The sequence below is a fragment of the Hippoglossus stenolepis genome, chromosome 6 (genome assembly GCF_022539355.2).
Source record: "Hippoglossus stenolepis isolate QCI-W04-F060 chromosome 6, HSTE1.2, whole genome shotgun sequence".
Classification (NCBI taxonomy): Eukaryota; Metazoa; Chordata; class Actinopteri; order Pleuronectiformes; family Pleuronectidae; genus Hippoglossus; species Hippoglossus stenolepis.
Window position 1 is genome coordinate 21,460,878 of NC_061488.1, and position 22,076 is coordinate 21,482,953.

The 22,076-nt window shown below is 40.6% G+C and overlaps 1 protein-coding gene across 1 annotated transcript in view; it reads right to left on the bottom strand.

Annotated features, from left to right (window-relative positions):
* Positions 1 to 22,076, bottom strand: part of LOC118110991 (V-set and transmembrane domain-containing protein 2-like protein) — a 48,306-nt gene that overhangs the window by 25,757 nt on the left and 473 nt on the right. The window lies entirely within an intron of this gene.

Here is a 22,076-nt window from a genome sequence, read left to right on the forward strand (position 1 = left end):
ATATATCCCACCCCTTGACAGGGGCCAATGTAACAAGATAATCAATTATTCACCTCGCCTGTCAGTGGTTTTAATGTTGTTGCTGATCAGTGTACATGACCTGCATATATAGTTGTTTAAAGCCTCTGCAGCTACGGTATTGGTCCTGCAGTATTTCCTCCTGACACGGCTGCTTCTCCACAATAGCTCAATTTTATTGTTTCAACCATCACAGTGTGCTTCCACACAGCAATTAAAACAACCTGCCAGTCAATGAATTTGAAGGTGTAGCTCACTCCAAGATTAAGCCATCTCTGTGGTGAATCTATAGACGCTCCCAACAGACAAGCAAAACTGCTGCGTAAAGGGAGAGATGCAGCAAAACAACAGTGAGACTGTGTTTATTCCACAAAGTGGAAGTCTGGAGTGTCTACCCAGCCAGGCTGCTGAGGATTGGTCAGCCAGTGTTACCTCAGAAAACTATGGGTAGTGTCTGTTTTATCTGTGCATGTTTCCTTGACTGGAAATGTATAGCCGCTAAAACGGAGAAGTTTAGAAACGGTGCTGGCCACATTTTAGACTGAAATTTAAAGGACAGAGCTTAAACCTAAACGGGCAGAAACAAGGATGTTTGCAAATGATGACTTAGACACTCACAACCACTTGCTGATTGGGTATTTTTGGTCACAATGTAGCCTTGGCTGATTCGTCAGTCTCCTATCACATGACCCCATTCTGGAAGAAAACAACTAGCACTATCCTTGGCTACCAGAGTCGAACAACATAGAGAGTTAATTACAAACGTTGCTGACCCTGTTGTCTTTCCTAACAGCTGTTGTGAAGTTAATTCTTCATTTCAAAATTATACAACTTCTTATACATGATGGACAAAAGCTATTATTCGGGCAATATGTGACAATTCCAGTGTCTAGCAGGCAGACCCAAACGCTTGTGTGGACAGGACAGAGATCATTTTCGTTTGAAAATGGTGTTTTAAAACCCAAATATAGTAGTTTGGATAAAACCTCAGTGGCCAACAGAATCAAGTCTCACTTCCTGATGAGATAATAGTAAATGTTTGCACGAAATTAAAGAAAAATGACCAAAGGTGTAATCGTGTCACTCATTAAAAGCTAACAAATCTTTCCTTTCAGTCCTAAATAAAGCCTAACCGTATCTATATTTTTCTTTTCGCGTTAAAGCAGTAGACCTTTTCTTATTTTCCGCATCAGTCCAGCAATAGAACGAAGACTAGATTCGGAGAAGAAAGCAGAAGAGGAGACAATAAAGTCAGAGGGAAAAATGAGGCACAATGAAAGAAACAGGCCTCCAGATATCATAACAGTGAGAATCTTTCTTCCTCTGCCTCTTTAAAAACTGCCTCCACTAGTCCATTCTCCAGGGCCAGGCAGCGGCGGCAGCGAGGAGACGCAGCAGCGGAGGAACGGGAGATATCAGCACTCAGCATCTAATCTCCCTACCCTCTCTAATGCACCCTGGAGTATCCTCTCCAGCACTGACACAGGCAGATAGATAGGAGTCGACAGCTGCACAGGCTAAAACCCAGCACCCGAGCTTTACCGCTGAAGGCAAGCTTTCCCTGCTGGGCCCGACTCAGAGCAGGAGGGGGCAGGTTTAGAGGTGGAGGAAGGATGGATTAAAGAACGGTTGAATCAGTGGAGTTTGCGTTTTTCATTTATGAATCAGGTCTATCCCGACACCTTTGAATCAACACCACAAAAATATTCAACCATACCAAGAATCTTATGCAGATTTTAACACTTATCTTCAATACAAATGCCACATACTGTCATTATAAGATTAGGCCATTTGCTTCCAGTGCAGTTTGCATGGCTTTTTACCAAAGAAAAATGTGAGTATCACTTACAAGTAAACAGATAAAGCTTTTTGCTTTTGGGACATTGCTGAAACATGTAGATTTGCATTGTGAATCCCACTGAGAATTTGTTTCATTTGATATAAACGTGAGAGAAATGTGCCCGTATCTGCTGGATTAGTCTGACACCGGATGGAGGGTACCTGCAAATATTCATCAGGGTAGAACATGTACCGCACAACCTCAGAATGTTTTTGTATTAAAAAACATTTAATCTGTAGTTTAGTTACAGTTAATCTGAAAGTGAGTATGACATTATGGTTTAATCAAGGTCAATCAAAAGTAAAGCCGCAGTCAAATGTAATATTTGTACAATATATCATTTTTATCAATGAAAAACACAAGAGTTGTTCATCCATCCATTCATTATCTATAACGCAATCTATAAAATCTGGATCTAGTGAATTTAAATGTGGTTTGATAAGGGGACTGTTGGGCCTTGATGGAGGTTTACACTCTCTGAGCGCCCTTCTATTTATTTATTTTAAACGAAAGAACACACAAAGGATTTATAAGTCCATTGATTTTACCAAACCTAAGATGATTCTGACTCTGATAACAAAAGCTAAGAAGAGGTTGGTTTTCAGGTCTGTATACAGGAGACATTTATGGATGGAAAATGTGATGAATTGGATGTTAGTTTCACTGACATCCTTATTTGACATGTGGAGTAACTGATGCTCTGTTTGGCTCCACTAAAAGCACAGCACAGGTAGTTGTGGAGCTGTTCGCACGGAGCCAAAATGTCTCCAATTATCTTCACACTGTTAAAACCCAGAGCCGGGGAAAAGACTTTGCATCCATTGCTGGAGGCACACAGGCAGGAACAGGGAGGGTGGGGTGCGTGTTGGTAGACAGGACATCTGGAACCAAGCCTCTTTGTCTGGCAGGGAGAGCTGAAATTTCCCACCACCAAAACTAACACCTCCTTCTTCCCCTCCTCTTTCTTCCTTTCTTTTCTCTCTCGCTCGTCCTCCTCCTCCCTGCAGGTTACTGTCGTGTGAGCGACTCTCATGGGGCGAGCTGACAGTGGAGATAAACGAGTGAACTGGCTTGTTGGATGCACGTACACACACCTTTCCACAAAAGGAGGAACACTCCCTCACACTACATCTCCTATACACCCACAAAACTGAAGTACATATCCCTCCACAAAGGTATCATTAAATGGACTTCTTGAGAGGAGGCACATAGTCAAATGAGATAACACAAACACACACACGCACGCACGCACGCACGCACACACACACACACACACACACACACACACACACACTTACAGGAGTTTTAGTAAAAAGCCTCCTTTACACTCTCTTTCCTCTCAGCCTCAATTAAGGCTGACATTGATAAATGACTGGGACTACGGGACAGACTGCTGCTTAGCATCATCCCAGAATGAATGTATTCGAACACAGAGACACAGAGAGCATTGTGGGAACGTTACACTCTACAAGATTGCAAACAGGAAAGGTGAGAGAAACCGAAAAGGTGTGGCAATGGCTTTATTTATTTTATTTATCTTTGGTTGGGACTTTTTCTGTCAGACAGGCAAAATAAGTTGTGTATCGTGCACAGCTATAACTACACTGTTAAGAACACATTCACTAGTATTTTGTTATATTAAAAAAAACGAATTTGCAGAAAATTGCTATTTGTGTACATTTATTCAAATAATAAAATGGACCATATTTTGGTCAATATATTGTGTTGTGCTGAAATTACCTGTAAGAAAAGGTGAATTTATCGCATTTATCTTAATCACAGTTTGCAAAATTTACATTTTTAATTGATTCTCTCATTATTTACAGCGTACAACACTAACATTTTAAATGTTGACATCAGTTATACAAATAACCATGGATCTGGATAACTGATCTAATTCTCAAATAACTCTAATAAATAAAAGTCAAGATGGAAAATGGCTGTGGATTTGGATAAATGAACAAGCAGGATGTAAAACTGTATTTGTGTATAAATGTGTATAAAGATTCCTTCCATTGTAAAATCTGTAAAAATGAACTGTAAGTAAGTTTTTTTCAGTTGCAATATAGTGGAATTATATAAAAAACGTCTGTTGTCTGAAGCTGTCAACTGTAAGATAAAGGCATCGAGATAGTGCAGCTTAGATTTATTTTAGTTTCACTAAAACAAAGCACTGAGATTAATTCACCTGCAACACAGTTGTACTTATTTTAAGAGTTTTAATTCATTTGAAGATTATTTTTCTTACACAAAAAAGAAAATCCTTATGAAACAGCTTGTTTTATACTTTGGAGGAAAGTGATTCAGCTTTTACTTTACTGTGAAGGGGCGAGTTGGTGGATCTTTAACTTGAGCTCATTACTGTTGTCCAAACAGAAGTCAAGGCTAATTTGGACTCAGTTCTGCACTGTATGAGTATGTGCTCATTATAAACTGGCTTCAACTTAGCCCTTCGCTAAATGCCAACCCCCCTTCGGTCTCATCCTTGCTCTCCTTGCCATTTGTATTACGGAGCGAGACAGGGACTTTCAAGAAATAGCATTTGAGAAAGAAAAATAAGTTATATATCTGCAAGCCGCCACAAAGTGAGATCCAGTGAGATCCAGACTTACCTTTCAGTCACGAAGCTGAAAACAACATGTTTTAGAAGAGTAAACAGGAAACAGTATTCTAGTTTTTTTATATATGATTGTAAAAAGGCCACAATCAGGAAGAATCTTCCAATAATAAATCCATACTGAGCATCACTTTAGAAGAACCAATGTAGGTTGCTGGAAAAAACAACACAGCCTAGTCCAGTAAAAATATTAGGCTCTACTTTACGGACAACACAATGCAACGTCATCCAACAGTGCACTGCACTGGCCAAACACGTGCAAGCATCATCATAACTGTAAAAGATAGCATGATCACTCTTGTGATAACTTCCCAACTTCAACTGTATTATTTAGGATTATATTCAGCAATAGTGAGGTTGATCAGGACAGTGAGGAATCAATTACTAACAAACCCTTTTCCAATAACCACCATGACCAGCAAAAGCTTGAGGTGTAAATTCCATACTCTTAGCACTGTCAAACAGCTGAGCAGCGGACTTCTGAAGAGTTGAACATATTTTCTGTATCCTGTGTCCGTTGAGATTCATGAATTTGTCCCGTTCACACATACATGCCCACGCTTCCATTCATAATAAAAAATGGGTGTGCATTGGCCTGGTGTTCCACACACACGTACCTGATGACACATTCCATTCCAGTAGGTGGATAGATTGTACCAAGAGCATGAGCAGTCGACACATACAGTCAGAATTGTCACAAAGTCTGGTCCAGATAGAATATGCCTTAAGCCTTCACTCTGATGGATCTAATGGATTTCTTTGTCAAATCTTCCTGGATCGTATTGTATCGTATCACCAGTGACCAGTACCTGAAAAAGCAGGGCCCAGTTATCGTTTTGTCAACAAACCCTGCAACAGTGCAGATAGATTTATGAGTTTGAAGGTTTATCAGATGCCCAAACACTGCACAGCCATTTGTAAAGATTATGAGTGAGATATTAAGAGACTGAATTTCACATCTCTGGTAAGATGTCACTGCAGCAATTCTGTCATTCTTGAAAAGACTGCCGGGTAAACAGTACAAAAAGACGGTTCATAATTTACTCTACCAGTAATATGAAGTAGGGATGTGACGATTTGAAATTTTGGTGCCACGATTATTGTCGGAGGAAATATCACGGTTTCACGGTTTTAACAATTAGCGATACTATGGAAAAAGTATCCTTCGGAGCTGTAAAATCGGTTAATCCCGACATCCCTATTATGAAGTGACTTTTTTTCATTTGCAAAATAAAATAGTGCCAACAAAACTGCTCCATTCAAATGATATGAGAGGACTATATTTCTTACCTGGCCTTTACACCAAAATTAGTGGGTATACATGGGTAAACTTTCTAACTTTCTTTTGCCAAGAGAGGAGTTTGCCTCTATGTTTTTACCAACCTGTGCGTCACGTTTGACGTCACGAATGGATCGACAACTGAGGCTTGCTCTCATCTCGCTGTTTTGTTAAATTGGTGCGTTCAGCCAGATGTCATGTTTCCATCACTGCAGATCGGAGCCATCTACTGCAGAGTCATTTGACCCAGAAGCGAATGCCAATTGTATCCAATCTCATTACCAGCAGATGTTAGTGGGTGTTAATGGGTTTTCTGACCAGTGGAAAATGTGCTTGGGTCTGTCTGTCTGTCCGTCCTTCAATTTTCTCAACAGTTTATTCGACTGGCTTCAAACTTGGTGGGTTTGTTGTGGCACCCCAGGTAGAGAAGCATTGACTGTAAAGTGATTTTGGATGAGTGGTTGTCGAGACCCCAACCCTTACTCTTCATCAACTAATGCTTATGCAGTTTCCATAAAAGTGACACCACTGAATGTTGCTTTGTGAGTGTGTAAATAAAACCCATTACCCCCATCAGTCTATTATCTTGTAACAATGCCATGCACCGACAATCACATTTTGAATGAGCATAAATATTGGTCGCACTAAAGCCTGATACTCACACTTATTCATCTGTTAGGAGTGAATTGCCTTTTTCTTCACCTGAAAGAAATTCTAGACAAAGTAGAAAAAATCCTACAAGCTCTTTGTGTCTGGTCGTCTAATTAAAAAAAAAAAAATCATGGTGATATACAGCAGTGGCTGAACAGTGGTGACTGTGAAGGCAACACTGGGGCTTGAGTCTGGCAAGGCTGCCATTTACTGAGGCTCAATAAAAGCTACAAAGCATAACAATGTTTACTGATTCAGAATAAATGTCAAATGGTCAATTTTGCTTGTGATAAACTAGTTGTGAAAACTGAGGAGAGGGAAGCATCATTTTTAAATAACTGTGCAGTCTCAGTTTAGTGCAGCCCATTACACTAAGAAAAAACAAATCACACTAAAAACTTCCTTAGGTCTGACGACAGCAGCACGAGGAGCTGGGGGCACCTGGCCTACTTTCCAAAACTTGCCCGGAATTTTTAAGTATCCTAAATCACAGTCAGATAATCAGAGGTGAAAAAACTCTTTGCCTGTGAGAGGTGAACGTCTGCCCTGCCTGCATCAGCAACTGATCTTTTCATCTTCCTGGCGGCTGCCACATCAGTGACACCGCTGCCACATTAACACGTCTAGAGAGAGGGAAACGGAGGTGAGGAAAGTGGAGGGTGAGGGAAGCGTGAGACGGAGGAAAAGAAAAAGAAAAACACAAAGAGAGCATGACTTTGTCACTGCAGATTAAAAAAAGAATAACAGGCGCGAAAAGTGTCACATCAAATAGGAACACATCACGTCATGCCTCCTCGGAGAGACACTGAGCTATCACACCGGAACAACTCTCTAAAAACAGAATGAGTGGCGTCTTTGCGGTACTAATCAGAGCCGACACTGGGAATACAACTCGTCTGTTGTATTCTATTTGCAGTAGCGATGCTAAGCTTCATCTGCAGGAGATTTCATTTGCAGCAGGGCTGTGTTTGTCTTTCTGAAACTACAATTTGGTTGAGCTAATGAGCTTGACATATCGCACATCTCAGGACAACAGCGAGACATCAGAGCTTATCAGAGGCTCACTGTTACAAGCACAATAACATTTAATCTACTAGAAAGAATTACATTCTCAAATCTAATCTAAATCTAATGAGACATGCACCAACGCCGTCAGTCAGTTCACGTGGCTTCACCACATCTGCATCAGAGTTTAGAGTTTCCAATAGATATACTTGTTTCGATTCTGACCATTAACTGCAAACTATCGCCTGTATAAAAATCAAGTAACCCTCATGCATTCATGTGCTGGTAATCCTCCTATCAAGACCATACCACCTCTTTCATACTGGAGAAATTCTCATGTGAAATAGTCTGTTCTGTCAAAGGGGGTCAGGTCTTTTCTGATTGGGCTTCAACAACCAGTTTACATTAGAAAGCGATTTCACCCCATTTCTAACCCTGGAAACAGCTCCTAGATCAATCTGAACTTGTTCTGTTGCTTTCAACTATATCTCGGGTTCTTCATGTATGATCTGTAACCTTTTGAGCCATTGGGGACAAGAGGATCTAGAGGTGCACCACATCTGCTGATGAAGGCAGTGTGATGTGGTAAAAAGCTCCAACAACAACGTAAGTGGACTTTGAATTAAGGTTCTTGTATCACACAGAGTAATTTAAATATACAATATGTAACTTTGGACGTTAGGGGTCTCTCAAAAATAATAATAACAGAAGATCTAGTTTGATGACATTTTGAAGCACATAACGATTGATATTTTTAAAAAATTGGTTAAATCTTCTTTCATAGCTGCAGGTAGTCATTCATTTAGTCCCTCCTGACTCTGATCTTTCTCTCTATCTCACTCACAACGACTCACAGACACACATCTGTTAACTTAGTTTACCGGAAAAAAACAACGTAATTTTATCTTCATGATCACAATTGATGGTCATGATTATGATGGTCACGCATGTTCATACTAGGTCTGAACAGAGCCAGTGTGACATAGACAGTCACAGAGGACGTTTGAGGGACATTTAATTTGGGCCTACTTTCAGAAAACTACTTCAACTTATTAAACCAGTTTCACACAATGGAAGAACTACTAGTGTGCACATGATTTACTGTTTAGGTTTAAAATAGTCATACAATGATGTGGGATGAAGGATGATGCAATTATGTTATATGGGCCATTAAAAGTCAACACAATGTACATTGTGTAGTGATGTGCAAGGACTACAGAGACTATAAGAGGATGTTGCCAGTGCCGAACCAGCAGAGGACAAATTTGATTGCCTAAAATGATGATGATGCATGTATCCTACATGCTGGTTTGCACCTTCCCCATTTTGAAGACACATTACTGAATGCATATACTGGGAAAAGGGCAAAATGGCCACTGTAGACATGTCTGAGTCTAAATGCACGGCTGGGCAGAGCATGCAAGTCAAAGGTGATTTGATATGCAACATATTCTCATCACCAATCCCCAGTCTGCAGCACTGAGTGGGCCCACGGTTACAGTTTCCCTCTAGTAGCAATTCAGCTGGATATGCAGCATGCTCTCGACATTGACACCCTGTCATGTTTAGGGCTGTGAAGCACCAATATTGAGCTGCATCCTCTCAGGCCAAACTGGTCTTCTGAGCCAGATGCAGACAGAAATCCACCCAGGGGACAGTAAAGCAGAGCTCTGAGCAGCCTCATCCACAGGCTCTGTCGGGGTTGAGGCCTCAACATGTCTCAGCTATGAAATGTCCGGGGCTCCCTTTAGCAATAAGGTGTTTCGCTGCCCAGTCTCAGTGAAGCCAGCTTTCACTATCCTGGAGAAGCCTTGTATGAGGAACTCCTCCCTTATTTTTAAGTTGTCTATCATTTTAACAGACACAAAGTGTTAGAATATTAATGGTAATAATAATAATAAGTCACTTTTGTTAATGTGCTTACTTCCTTTCTAGCATTGATATGACTCTTAGGGGGAGGCAGTTAGCTTAGCTTTGCATAAATAAAAAAAACAGGGAAACCGCTAGCTTGGCTCTGTCCGAAGAAAAAAACAAAACAGAAGTATCCCTTAAGATCACTTTTACTTTGAGTTTCGTAGTGTGAACTACAGGTATAAAGAAATTAGTTCACAGAAAAAAATAAAAACCTACACCATCGAGGAATTAGTTTTGTAAGCTAGTTAGAAATTTATACTAAAGCGATCAAGCCGGATCTGTTGTATTGCAGTGATTAGAGCTGAAATGACCCTCGCAGGACTGGAGTAAGCACGATTAATACATTTAATTGGACCGAATAAAATGATTGGCTGGTGTACCGGTTGCTGGTATCGGTTGCAAAGGGTAGCCTGCTCTCACTAGATTCTCTAGGATTACCAACCCTAGCTTTAGAACATATTTACTGTAACCCTAACAATGAGTACTACAAAAATACATTCTCAAGGACATGCATTAAAAACACAACAAATTCTAACCAACAGGATTCATTGTCTATCTGGACAACAGCTGTCATCACAGCCGACCGTTACGAACCACACTGAGAAAAGACCATTTACTCTTACGCTGTTCTACCACACCAAGCTGAGGAGTTAAGAGTATTAGCGTGTGCGTGTAGTATGTGTGTGTTTACATGTTTCATTATACAATGCCCACAGGTATCAAGCTGTCAAACTCAGCAGCCTTTTGTAAATACCATGCAGGGCCTCAAAGACAGCCAAGAGCCTATTAGCTGCACATGAAAGACAGAATATGTGGATCACTGGCAGCCGGGCGAGAGGGAAAGAGCATGATTGGATTCAAGCACAGTGTGTGTGTGTGTGTGTGTGTGTGTGTGTGTGTGTGTGTGTGTGTGTGTGTGTGTGTGTGTGTGTGTGTGTGTGTGTGTGTGTGTGTGTGTGTGTGTGTGTGTGTGTGTGTGTGTGTGCACTCTGAAACAATACTTTGAACAAGTACTCACACGTATGCCAGTTAATTTGGCTTGAGTTTGGGTAACTATGGCTCCAACCGCTGGATGCAGAGTCATTCACAGGCACAAAAACACACACACACACCGTGTCTGTGTCCGTAGACACACACACCCGCTGTGTAGGAAAGAGGCTCTCCACAGCGATGTAATTTGGCCCGGTCACTGCAGGAACACGGCAATGGATAACACTGTCTGAAAAAGTGTCTATGTGCGTTCACGAGTATGCACTTCATGACTGAGGGCAGCTAAAGTGGCACATCCTGCTGTTCATTTTGTTTTCAGTTGGTACCGAATGAATGTGGTCATGTCATCAAAGGGATTGGGTCTGGATTCAAAAGAAAACAGCAAGTGCAGTTTACAGTTGTACATCTCTGTCTTAAGATTTTCTCAACAACTGCTTCAGAGTCCAACCCGCACTTCCTCCAAAATGCATTTAATTCAATTTTATTTGTATAGTGCCAAATCCCAGGATGCATTATCTCAAGGCACTTTACACATTAAGGTCTAGGCTTTACAATGAAATAAAAAGAAACCCAACAGTTCCCACAAGGAGGAAATACTTTCCCCTATAAATAATTGCCTCGACCGGTTGGGGTGAGCGGAGAACATTTGGGGCAAGAGGATAGGTGGGTGTAAAAGAGGGGAGAGAAGGGGGGGGCAAGAACACTTGTGTAACAGTCATATTTAAGCTCTGTCCGTGTGCTTGTTATAATGAGATCAAGAAGAGTGAAGTCGGCAGTTGATCAGGAGAGCAATTTTCAAGATAATCAAAATACGCACAGGTAGACATTCACTTCATTTAGAGTCCGTTTTGCTTATATGTGATATTTAAAACTAATAATACTAGATATTCAAGCAGTTGGCATTGATTTATTTTTTAATCTATTTCATCCTGCACCATGAACCAGTGTTTATTGAAATGATGAGAACCTTGTAAAGGTTTTGAGATTCATGAACTGATTTTCTTTGTGCATTAGAGATGATAGCTCGCTGACACATTTATTGCAGTGCTGTTCAAAAGGCAGAACAAAGCACGCATTAAATCTCTATGTTTATTTATCCTGCTGCGGGAGCCTTTATGATACTGTGACTGCATTTAATAGTGACTCAAGTGCTTATTCACACATGAGACTGACGAGTAAAATCGTCATCACCTTCTCGTGACAACATTTAAAAGAGGCTTGACAATAATTAAGCTTAACTTCAATAGAGAATAAAAATGATTGGCCTGGATTTTAGATTCAGTGAATCATTTCCAAATCCTGGGGTCACTTCTTGTAGATTTACGCAGTTGGGCCAACTTTCAGAAAGAAACATTATTCAGGTTAACGCAGATCATAAATACAGACAAATCAGCTTTCCTTGCCTCTAAAAATTATGCATTAACAGGCAAATTTGTACACTTGACGAAATCATTTTGTCATATTGTGAAACTACTAATACATAAAATGGGTATCTGAAGAGTTATGGTGGTAGTATAGTAGATATTTTTCTAAATGCTGTTCACATCCTGATAGCCATCAATAAAGTAATCTGACAAAAGCCAGTGCCTGTTGCCCTCACAGGACTGTACTAAACACAATCATCGGTTAAAGTGTAGCCTGCTCCCGCTCGCTTTTCCAGGATCACCAACCCTATCTTTAAATTGTAATGGAAAAATATACCATTATACCACACTATATATTATCTCTGCTTATGCATACTATTTCTGCTTGTGTAACTGCCAAGATGACATCAGCCATGAATCTGAGACTGTGCTCGTCTCCCCCCACCAAGACCTCGAAGGGGCCTTCAGCCTGTGTCTTAGACCCAAAAAAATAAATCCCAATGTTTTTATGGCTATACATTAAATCATTTGGGGCTCAACAGGGCTCATTGGTGGTCCTGACGGGATTAAAGAGGTTCAGGGGGGAAGAGTCGCTCTTTCATATTGAAAGTATTACTGTCTGTGAGTTCGATAAATAATGTAAGCTTTCCATCCTGTCCTTTGGGCAGAGCGTCAGAAAACTCTCAAAATGTAAATGTTTGCTACAGTATCAGACACATGAAAGGCTGCGTAGGAAGCAAACACATTAAAGCAGTCTTCAAAGTCAGCTTCTCCCATATGCTCCAAGTCACGGGACGCCGCCTGCTGATGATGTGATGAGTCGATTCCCAGGGAATGACACGGGACCATAACATCATGGCATATAGAACAGGGGAGGCCCGCCAAAGACGGTTGCCATGGTGAGGAGGCAGGAGGTTAGGAGAGAGGTTCGCTGTTCAAAACAATGAAAAGTGATACATGACCAGTGACATGGAAATAGAAGCTAATGAACAGCATATAGTGGGGCAGCAACTGACGGTTTAAAATCTGATATACACACACACACACACACACACACACACACACACACACACACACACACACACACAATACAGATAGAGATTATATAGGTTGGTATCATTTTGTTCCATTTCCATGATAGTAGAGCTTGACTGATTTATCGGTTATGTCTTTCACAGACATATCAGTGTTAATGTTTGTCCATATTAAAACATTTATTTTACATTTTATTGACAATGCCGAAAAACACTTTGGCTGTTGGGGATGGTTTCATAGTTTGTCCATAACAAATTGTAGTTTATTATTATTATTTGTTTTCATATGTTTACAATGATCAACAAAATTTTCACAAAGACGTATACAATGCAGGAAAGATGTGCTTTTGATTGTATTTACTTTGAATAATATTTTCTTTAATCAAGTTCTATATATTTGTTAATTATTTGTAATAAAGGTTATGGTTAAATTGTAAAATATCTAGCCTCAATTCAATTTCTTTGTCATAAGAGTTTGATAACGACATTGTAGCAATCATAGCAAAAAAGTTGTTGTGTAAATATTAGCAGATTAATCACTATCTGTAATTTTAAATCCCTTATATCGTTATTTGGCTCCAAAAGTCTGTATCAGTTGGGTTCTTCCATGTCTTTGGTAGAAGCTGCTATTGCTTTATACAGTAGTAACATTGGATTTGTCATGAGTTGACTTGGTTTGTCACTTAATTTTGAACCAGAACAGTCAGTTACTGTCAGTCAAGTTGACAGATTTACCACTTATAAGTCTTAGTGATTTAATAGTAGTTCTTAATGTCAGTGGTGGTTTTCCACCATTGAAACTACTTTTTCAGTTGAGATTGCAAATCACAAGAGGACACAGCATTTTGAACATGTTTCCATTCACTGATGTGTTCCATCATAATAATCGAATATGATTAACACATTTGTTTCCACAGAAGAATGTCCGTAATTGTGCGAGTGAGCTTGTTTACCCATGAGTCAGTTTCCCTCCAACAAACTATACCAACATGAGAATGAAGATAATAACACATTTTCTAATGAATTTTCCAATAATTATTTGCTTGTTGTGGAGCTTAGCCAAAGGCATTCTGCCATGTGTGTGTGTGTGTGTGTGTGTGTGTGTGTGTGTGTGTGTGTGTGTGTGTGTGTGTGTGTGTGTTTAAGGATGTGTTACAATAACAAAACTATTATATGGTGGCCTATGATATGTGTATTTTACCATGTGCACAATGGACTTGATGATTATTTTCCTAAGTCTCAGCAGTGCTTGAATTATAAATTCAGTGCGACGGGCTGACGAGGCAGCGTCGCATCGCTCCATTAAATGTGATTAAAAAGCACTGAAAGCAGCTTTTTGCAGCGTGCCCTTGATTCTTTTTAAAATGGAACAAAACAATATGCCAGAGTGACTTTTCTTTTTCTTCTTGTTTCGTGATTAATTTAATTTTTCTCAGAATCCCTGTAGGGAGATGAGGCATTGTGCGATTTCAAACCGCCATACAGTGCCATGACAGGTGCTGAAACTAACTCATCTATTCTCTGAATACGTGTCAAATAAATGTAGATCATCTCAGAACTGTATTGACACGGTGAGCAGGCAAAAAGAGAATAATCAATGTGAAAACAACATGGAACTTGAAGGAAGAGTTGTACAGACAAAATCAGAGAACACAGATACTTCATTAATTATGTTGCAGCCAGTCAGAGGCTGAGGAGCTCTCTCAGGCTGCAAATGACTGATCCTGGACCAGGGATACATCACGTCCCCCTCTTCTCCTGTCTCCCTCTTCCTCCTCCTCCTCCTCCCCTTTCCTCTCTCAGTGACACTGCCAACAGACGATTCCTGCCAAGTGCCTCCCCAGGAGAAGTGTGTGTGTGTGTCTCTCTAAATCTGGGAGTGTGTGTGTCTGTGTCTGTGTGTGTGTCTCCACGTTGATGGCAACGTTGGCAGTAATGTGTCTAATGGAAGATAAGCAACCCTCTTTCAGACAAGTCTTCACAGCCAAGCACTTCTCCCAACATCATCATGCTGAGTGCAATAGAGGGAATACTCTATCCCCCTCCATCTCCATGACTACAAACACACACACACATGTACACAACGCAGAGTGTACACACATGCAGAGTACAAAATGCAGATGAAGGTTTGGATCTTTTGTCTCAAAGCTGTCTTTATCATCTCACACACAAAGTCCGCAGAGCCTCATACACGCACGCACGCACGGGCTGGATGATGAGTCCCGAGATGAGTTTCAGTCGAAGAGGGACACCTAAGAGAGAGTGCAGCTTTGGATCACCACGCTCAAAACTGCCTGCAATCATTTATCCTCCAAAGTATGTCCCCACACACACACATGCCTGCATGCGCACGAAGAGAGCAAAGGATGATCTCGGCAAGGGGAACATATAGAGAAAGACAGAGTGAGAGTCCTTGACCGCAAACTGACCCCACAGCTTGTTTGTGCCGATTTTGAGGTGTGCGCTCCCATCGAAGGAAGAGGATTCAGAGTTTATTACACACAGCACAGCGAGCGGCAGCAGGCGAGGGAAGGAAGGAGGAGGCAGGGATGATGGAGGACACCATGTCTACATTGTCAACACCTGAACCGCTGCCATGTTCCTTTACGGGTTAGAATGATAAATTGGCTGCTTGAATCAGGAACAACCGATTAGGTTTGTCCACTCAAATGACTTCCTCCGTGACCACAGCGACAGAACAACTGTCGGTGACAGCTGGAGTGAAGTTTTTAACGCTCCGGGCATATTCTATCAATTCTCTGCATTGTTCTCTTATCTCCCTGGAAAGTCATTATTCATTTTCAAACGTATGGCAGTGCTGAGCTGTTACACTACTGAATAGGATGAAACAGCTGAGCTGCAATTGTCTTTAGATTCATAAAAACTCAATGTAGAGGCACAGGTTGTGTTTTTGGCATTTAAGAAATGTAAAGTATAAGCATGATGTGGACATTTTGCCCACAAGTAATTACAAGCTAATGGCTGCTGTTACAACATCTGCAAAGACATGGCTCCTATTTTCATGGTTGAGTAGGTGTGGGCCAAAGGACGATGGAACAGCCGACGGCTAACAGTCATCACAATGTTTAGCCAGGCATTATTAATAATAATATCATGGATCATATCTTTAAGTACACTTTGCTCATGAAAGGATATGCAGACAAAGCAGGGGGACATAAAATATTGATTTTTAATTCCTGAGACAACCAAGCAGTGTGTGTAGCAGAGGGAAGGTGCAGCTACAGTAATAATTTCTTTCCTCTCCGTAGTTTATCCCAGGCTGCCCTGCAGCACTTGTCTTCTCAGTGACGAGTATATACTGAGGTCAGGACCTCAACACGTTGGCTCTACCTACTGCTGAGCACCAACAAGCTTTAAAACTGTCAGCCTGTCTGCTTCCTCGCCCATCCTTCCTGTTTGTTCTGACACTTTGCTTCTTACACTTTTATGTCTCCTTCTGAGCAACATGGATACTGACAGTGTGTGTGTGTGTGTGTGTGTGTGTGTGTGTGTGTGTGTGTGTGTGTGTGTGTGTGTGTGTGTGTGTGTGTGTGTGTGAAAGGGCTCCATGTATTTCAAGTCAGGAAGAAATTTAGTTTAAATCACATGATGGAAAGAGCTTTGAAAGCAAATATGGAAAGAATATCAAGGTATTACTGTGTTACTTTGCACAATTACATAAAGGTTAGGGCTTACATTACATTTACAACTGCAGCTATATGTCATATTTATTATCTAATAATCTGATGATCATTTATTCAACAAATTGTGAGAATGCCCGATACATATTTTTGGGTTGTCAAAGACTCACAGGATTAGCGCACAACTAAGAAACTGGAACCATTAAATGTCTTATTATTATGATAAATTACAATTATTAGAGTTGTTGATTTATTTTCTCTTGTCCAACTATTTGGTTATAAGGCTAATTATTTCAGTACTGATATCTGACAGTACTGTTGTTATTTTAAAACCTAAGATCTGAGATGGACAACCACACTGACCTCATTCATTCTGGATGTTTGGGCAAATATTGTAAATAGTAAACTGAGTAATAAGGCTAATTGATGATAGCAAGTTAACCAATAAAGCTGAAAGGTTATTGAAACCTGCAGGACTAAGTCCGCAGATAATCCGGAGGCTCTCATTTGGACATTTACGTTTACACGTGCACCTCCTCCAGAGAAAGTGCGGAGAATCTTCGGACTTCAATGCATGTTTGAAAGCAGCTTTAGCCAGCAGATAATTAAACCTGTTAGTAAACTTGTTTACTTTCTGTTAGGGAAAGGATAAGAACAAAGATGTGGTTTTATGGAGGTTATGTTGCTCAGTGATTTCCCAGAGACTTGTTTTTTACCATGAAGTTGCCAGGCTTTTGCTTTTTTTTTCGTGGTAGATAAAGACATTAAAAGAATCAATACATACTCTTAGGCGAGTTATATTTGTGTATTTGATTCTTGCTCTGCGATACACTGGCGACCTGTCCAGGATGTACCCCGCCTCTCGCTCTGCTGGGATTTGCTCCAGCCCCCTCTTAGAGGAAAAGCAATGATGGATGGATGGAGGTTTGGTTCTTTTTTATAATTCAGAGAAATGTTTTTTCAGTATTACTCTAATTTTAACCAAATATCTTTACAAAATCTCTCTGTAACCAAACAAATGCTCATGTTATTAATTTAGAAAATGCCCAAACTATGCAATGTTTATTCAATGTTAATTCAGTGGTACTTTTATGTTCATCGCTCATCCAGCTAACTGTGTTCTCTGCACATCTCACAGTGAAAAACTCAACATTATGCACCTGATTTGGAGTTTTACATGACAGTGAGTGGGAGGCGAGGAGCAGACGGGAACATTTGGTGTCTGATACTGCAGAAGACGTGAGTAAACCCCACAAGCTGCTGCTGAAACTTTGCCAGGGATACTGCATTGGCCACTGTTAAATTTTTAATAGTCTAACAGTAGAGTGGCGATGCTGCCTCTGTCCTCCAGCTTGCTTTCAGCTTGCTCCCACGCCACAATTATATTCATCATGCAACTCACCCAAAAGTAGAAAAATAGGAAAAAACAGTGGGGAGATGGTGAAAAAGAGACAAGGAGGCTTATCCATCTCAGGCTGTGATTGCATCTGTGCCAGACCTCAGTTTACACTCACCCATCCCTCTGTATTCTCCTCAAATACTGTCATAGTGTAGAGGAGCAGCCAGGCCTGAAGCCTTGTAAGGTGGCGAAGCAGCCGTGAAGGGTTCTGTCTTCACTGAATGGGAAATGATTCATGTGTTGAATTGGAAAATAATGGTTCAAATCCAATCTAATAATAGGAGTCAGAACGAGGCTGGTTTCTCTGAGGATGGAGGTAAAAACAGGGTGAAGATATGAGTGAAGAACTGCAGGTGTGGATAACTTCTTTAGTCAAGTCTTGACTTTATGTGGGAAAAATAGTATATCTTAAATAAGTATAATTTAAATCCATTAATGAGTAAAAGGGCAAGATCTGGTATTTTGAAAATAAAACTGTGAACAAAAAACGGTGTCTTTTGTCGTTGCTCCTGCTGTCTCATTGCAATTTGTTTTCCTCTGCAAAGTTTTACCATCTCATTGGCCGAACAGCTAAATTACCCTTAGCAGATTAATTAAGCCAATTGATTGGCTGGAACAATCTCCTCGCTGGATAACCACGCTCTAATTAGGAGTTAATTGAAAAGTATCAATGACTAAAACAACGTCTGGGCAGATACAGACCAGCGGCACTGTGAAATTCAAGTAACGTTTTTCCTAACTGGATTTCTTTAGTTTCTGATACTTCTTTTTTGAATTTTCTCCACCTTTTCTTGTTCAGTAGTCCAGCTGGTGGAGAGCCAGTGCAAACAATGGATGAATTATGACTTCCAGGGGCTCAGACACCACAAACACACCACACATTTTTTAGTATAGTTAGGGTCTGACACTAGTGCATACAATGTCAAGCTAGATGAAAACAATAGGACGGGGGGTTTCAGCTTTATAATATGTGAGAGGGTGACAACGTTAGCCAACTATCTATCATCATAGATTTATGAGGCAGTGTTCTCAAATTTAAATTAAAGACACTAAAAAACTGCTCCTAACCTTTGAAAAATGTATTTCATGCAATATTTGTTCAATAGTGACATTCATTTCAGCGGATGTTGTCGTCACTGTCAAACAACTCATTTTCTGTTGACATTTTTGGTTGATTCCTTCATTGTTCATCGTTCAGGAGTGTTTTTTACCAGGAGCTGAATTCTCCGCAGAGGTCTCCACCTCTCCAAAATAAACAGAACAAATCATTTAAACCAGTAAAAATACAGACCGAAGCAGTTTCACCTTGATTCTGTGTTTTCTTGATGCTCTTTGGCAGACAGGGCACATCCGAAGGGGCTGTTTGCCCAGCTTGTTTCTCTGATAACTTAAGATAACTTTTGGATAACGTTGGATAACTAAATCCTTCATCCGACTCAATGTTTTAAGGTTATAAGGAAGAAGCAGTCGTTTGGAAAGGCTTTAATGTCTACTGGAAAACAGAAGAAGGCTGCTGACCCTGTCCTTGTGTCTTTTGTTTGATATGACTCACTGTGGTGAAGCTCACTCTGTGAATTCAAATCATATCTATGGACTGTAAAAAAAAAAAAAACTCTGCATAGAAATATATCGATATTAAAGAGGTGAGCCTAACCTTGTCTTCTTTGTCGTTTTTCATCATTCCAGCGTTAAAAAAATCTTCTGACAACCCTATTGGATTCCACTTTATACAACAGCATGTTACACTGTGTTCTGAATATTTCATTAATCATTATATTTATTCATTTCTTGCTATTTCAATGAGAAATGACAGTATATGAATCTACTGACAGACCTCAAGAATGTACCGCTGCTTTTCATTCATTTTACCCTCAGGTTGAAATAAACACACACACACACACACACACACACACACACACACACACACACACACACACACACACACACACACACACACACACACACACACACACACACACTCTGTTCTAACATATCTCTTCCCACCAGCATATTATTCAGTGTGAAAACACACTCAGCTTCTTTATGTTATGTATTTACTAACCTGCCATGAGGTATTACTAATGTTACTACACATAGCAACAGCTTGATGAATATTTTACACACTTGTACACTACATTATTTAACATGACATCAGTACATTAGGACAAAAGCTCTAATGGATGGTCTTTGATAATAATAATGTAATCGAGCAGGATGGACACTGCTAAATCAACAGGGACAGACAGACGCATCCCAGTGGGAATCAGTTACGTAGCTGGGGCTGTGAGAATATCTGGGCAGGAGTCAGAACCAAACATTCAACACCTTAAGGTCTCTGCTGGTAAAACCTGAAGACACAGACCTCACTGGGGAACACGTCATTAGAGGATTAAATCACATGTTACAGGTGTAAGTATGAGGAGGTGAAACGGCAGAGACGCTCACAAGAGACTGAACGAACAACACCAGACAAAAACAATCACTGCATCTACAGTGATGGGATCATATTTGAACATGGGGTCTCATTCACCCCCTTCACATTTAATAAACAGATATAGGAGTGACATACAGTCGATCGTCTCATCTCACTCTCAGAAAGAAAGTGAATATTTCCCAAAATTTCAAACAATTTCTTTCGTTAATAGCTAACATTCCTGAGTTCTGCTTCCTCTGGAGGATGCACTCGCTCTGTGCTGCTTGCAGAACGACTTTTAACTCAATTCCCTCTTCTCAACTTTCAATGAATCCTTTTCTGTGGGTGCGGACATGCTCATTCCTGACACCAGTGTCTCACGTTAAAGGGAGTGGGAATCTCATCCGTGTTGAAACCATGAGATTTAATCAAACTGAAGCACCGTTATGGATGCACAGTGCAGTTTAGTGTTTATGGGATGCAAACAGAGCCGCGGGTGTCATACAGTGTGCGGGAGCTGTTTGCTGTGTGTGATGATGATGGAGCACATTCACAGGGGCCAGAGAGGCTGATCGACAGGAGGAGAGTCATTGCCTCAAGGGCACCGAGGCGTTCAGACCTGCTGGCCATCACTTCCACTCCATCTCCCTTCCCTCTGCTCCTCGCCTGATTTTTTTCAAACGCGCTCGGTGGCGTCGGCACATCTGCCAGCCTGACACCTGTGGAGGTCGGCAGAGTGGCTGGGACAAACCAGAGAGCCGTGACACACATTCCTCTCTGTGTTAAGATGATATGACGTAACCAAGTGTAAACACTGGAGGCCATTTGGGGAAGCTCTCAGACAGAGAGGAGGAGGCCGATGTGAGCTGGGGCAGAGATTGTTCATCAGATGTTAAAAGAGGAATATTAACTTCTCTCAGCTGAATAAATAAGCCAGTGATCAGAAGAAAGGAGAGTGAGGAGGAAACTAAATCCTGTGTCAGTCATGAGCACTGACTCACTGCACATCACGAGAACACAATCCTTACACTCTTAAACAAGAGGCTGTGGAAATTTACTTTGATTTCTTTAGAAGCCCTGAAAATTTAACTCAGTTGTTTTCTATGAGCCATGGGACTTTAAATGAATACGATACTTACTGCCTTAGTTCTAACCATGGACTGTAAATAGAGATCGATGACACGTCTCCACTTCCTCCCAATATTCAGAAGCCAAAATATCCAGAATACAATCGCTGCGATCTTGCGCATTTGGAGCTGGAGCCAGAGTCTGCCCAGTATAGTGATCAGGGGCGGAGCCGTGGTTGCAAGGTGACATCTATACAGAAACTTGACCAATAATGAGTCAGTCGCAGTTGTCAAATCGTGACATTCACCCCATTTTTACCGCATCAAATAACTAATTAAAACGTAATTTACCAGACATACATTATGCATACATCGGTGTGATAACAACTACGTACAATGACACAAACCATATTTGAGAACATTTTATTTGATGTGTATTTACTTTTTAGGTTGCTCCCTGTCCCATCCATTAACATGGAAGAGGTGGGATTTAAGACCTACACTGCAGCCAGCCACCAAGTGGCAATTGAGACGCTCTGGCTCCACTTTTGCGGAGCCGTCATTTCTTCCATCGTTTTTACATTTTTTTGTATTTCTTTTTTTCTCTGCCTCCAACCCATTACATATGTGTTACGTTAACATCACATTTTAATTCTAGACAAGCCAATCCTATAAATCTATAATCTATAGGTGGAAGATGTATGAATATATAAATATATACAAGACTGTACAAGCTTTGTTAGAGTTATATGATTGATAATAGACAAGTGCTCACTGAATGACCGGCTGATGATACCTCAACCATTGACAGTGCAAACCACAAGCACTTTGGGTTTACACACAC